We start from the raw sequence: 3,486 nt of genomic DNA, 5'->3' as shown, positions 1-3,486 counted from the left end.
TTGGAGGGGAAACTAGGAATGGAGAAATTTACATGTAAATAAAGAAAATATCTAAAAAAAATAAAAAAAGAAACATTACTATGTTTCAAAATTGACTGTGTATCCACCACAGCCTTCTAAGTACTGGGATTATAGGTATGCAACATCACCAAGCTATGTAGCTCTGCTGTGTGCATCCTCAGCAGTATTCCCTTGAGATTGCATTCTACACCTCCTTACTTGGTCAGAAAAATGAACTGTTACACTAGTGCCAATGCCCTGAATAAAAATACCAGACTGCCACCCCATGCAGACATCACTAACTAATCCTATGCTCCACCCCCAGCTTAGCCTTAGAATTACTCATAGTGCAGCCACATCAATGGATTGGGGGACCAGTACTAAACTAATTCTGCCTTTTAAAAAAAAAACACCTAAATTTTGGTCTCCAGAGGAGTTCTCCTCTCATAGATAGTTGAATATTAGTAAGAGATTTTTGTAAATACAAAAAGAAGATAGGTCTTCTTCCAACAGCTAATGGTAGAATTCAGACCACAGGAAACACAGATGGTGAAGATCATTTAAACAGTGACCAAGAAATGAGATTTCTGATGCCATTCATTCTGTATAATTTTCTATGAAACAAACAATTTAAAAACATTTCTTTGCTGGTCACTGAGATCAATAAAAAGAAAGGCATCCAAATACAAAACAAAATGATGATTTGGGATTTTGTTTGCTTGATTGCTGGAGACAGGGTCTCACTATCTGACAGTCTGTCCTGAGAGTCCATCTTCTTGCCTTGGACTCCTGAGTAACTACAGGCATTACAGGCATCTCTACTCTGCAGACCAGTCACAACTTCCCAGTTGTGGGAAACAGAATAACCTAATTCTTGCTCACATTGTAGAGACCATTTGTTCAAAAGAACAAAGACCAGAGTTGGATGCCATAACATCCCCCAGCGATCACTGCCCATTCCTAGTGAGCATGATTCACTGTGATATACTTACAAGCTGTATAGGTCTTTCTGCATCAAGCCCAAGTGTGCTCCACTCATTGATACAAGTCCTGTGTGACACAGTAAGTTTGAAACTCCCTCACCCCCAAATCCTCTGAGCAAAGGAAAGCTACAAGCTAGAACAAAGCACGCTTCTCCCTCCTCTGCTACCATCCTACTGGTCACATGGTTTTTGTAGTGTGTTCGCTGGCATGGCAGTGCTCTCCGTTGGTGTGGTAACATCCTTTGTGACAAAAGTCTGCATGGTGGCGGCAGCTTCCAGAACTCGCGTTTAATATGTGGTGCCCACAGCAGAATCTTGAGCTCAGAGCAGCTCCAATATTAGGCAAAGAGTCAGACTAGTCAATTGTGTCTGTTCCACTCCTGTTCATAATCTGTTACCTATGGATTAAATAAACCATTTCTTCATGTCAGTGCTAGTAATCAAAGAACAAAAAAGCCTTATGAATGCATTTATAAATTCAGTGCTAATCCTGGACCTTAAGCTGTACTACAGAGCAATTGTGATAAAAACTGCATGGTATTGGTACAGTGACAGGCAGGTAGATCAATGGAACAGAATTGAAGACCCCGAAATGAACCCACACACCTATGGACACTTGATTTTTGACAAAGGAGTTAAAAGCATACAGTGGAAAAAAGACAGCATTTTCAATAAATGGTTCTGGCTCAACTGGTGGTTAGCATGTAGAAAAATGCAAATCGATCCATTCCTATCTCCTTGTACAAAGCTCAAGTCCAAGTGGATCAGGGACCTCCACATCAAAGCAGATACACTGAAACTAATAGAAAAGAAAGTGGGGAAGAACCTTGAGCACATAGGCACAGGGAAAAATATCCTGAACAGAACGCCAATAACTTATGCTGTAAGATCAAGAATTGACAAATGGGACCTCATAAAGTTGCAAAGCTTCTCTGTAAGGCAAAAGACACTGTCAATAGGACAAAACAGCAACCAACAAATTGGGAAAAGATCTTTGCCAATCCTATATCTGATAGAGGGCTAATATCCAATGTATACAAAGAACTCAAGAAGTTAGACTCCAGAGACCCAAATAACCCTATTAAAAATGGGGTACAGAGCTAAACAAAGAATTCTCAACTGATTAATACCGAATGGCTAAGAAGCACCTAAAGAAATGTTCAACATCCTTAGTCATCAGGGAAATGTGAATCAAAACAACTCTGAGATTCCACCTCACACCAGTCAGATTGGCTAAGATAAAACACTCAGGTGACAGCAGATGCTGGAGAGGTTGTGGAGAAAGAGGAACACTCCTTCATTGCTGGTGGAATTGCAAGCCGGTACAACCACTCTGGAAATCAGTTTGGCAGCTCCTCCAGAAATTGGACATAGTTCTACCAGAGGACCCAGCTATACCACTCATGAGCACATAACCAAAAGATGCTCCAACATGTAATGAGGACACATGCTCCACCATGTTCATAGGAGCCTTATTTATAATGTCCAGAAACTGGAAACAACCCAGATGTCCCTCAACAGGAGAATGGATACAGAAATTGTAGTACATCTACACAATGGAGTACTTCTCAGCTATTAAAAACAATGAATTTATGAAATTCTTAGGGAAATAGATGGATCTGGAGAATATCATCCTGAGTGAGGTAACCCAATCACAAAAGAACACACGTGGTATGTACTCTCTGATAAGTGGTTATTAGCCCAGAAGTTAAGAATACAGGAAGACCTTCTGGTCTCTCTGAGTTGGTGTCCTGAGCAGACCTTGGGAGCAAGATCTGCAGCCAGTCCCACAACACCCAGAGGAAGCTCCACTCCCAGGCACTCTGACACTTCAGGATCAGAAGTGAGGAGGACCCAACATCTGTCCCAACACCCGGAGTAACTGGGACCAGCAGGACCAGGCACACAGGAACTCCACCAGCAGAGTGGCTCGGGTTCTTTCCGGTCTCTCTGGGCTGATGTCCTGAGCAGACCTTGGGCCTAAGCTTGGAAGCCAGTCCCACAATACCCAGAGGAAGCTGCTGCACTCCCAGGTGCTCTAACAAGCCCAGGGTCACAGGATCCCAGAATCACAGGGTCACAGAGACTGTCTGACTCTGAGGAATTCTTATACAACCAGGATCACAGGAAGGACTGACTCCAGTCAGATTTAGCAAGGGCTGGTAGCATTAGAGATAACCAGATGGTGGGGGGCAATCATAAGAAAATAAACAACACAAACCAAGGTTACTTGGCATCATCAGAACCCAATTTTCCCACCATAGCAAGTCTTGAACACATCATCACACTGGAAATGCAAGATTCAGATAGAAAATCACTTATCATGATGATGATACAGGACCTTAAGAAATACATAAATAGTACCCTTAAAGAAATACAGGAGAACACAGGTAAAGAGCTAGAAGCTCTTAAAGAGAAAACACAAATATCCCTTGAAGAACTACAAGAAAACACAATCAAACAGGTGAAAGAAATGAGCAAAACCATCCAGAATCTAAAAATG

The sequence above is a fragment of the Mastomys coucha genome, unplaced genomic scaffold (genome assembly GCF_008632895.1).
Source record: "Mastomys coucha isolate ucsf_1 unplaced genomic scaffold, UCSF_Mcou_1 pScaffold22, whole genome shotgun sequence".
In the NCBI taxonomy this organism is placed as follows: Eukaryota; Metazoa; Chordata; class Mammalia; order Rodentia; family Muridae; genus Mastomys; species Mastomys coucha.
The sequence above is the reverse complement of the archived record's forward strand: the minus strand, read 5'-3'. Positions refer to the sequence as shown.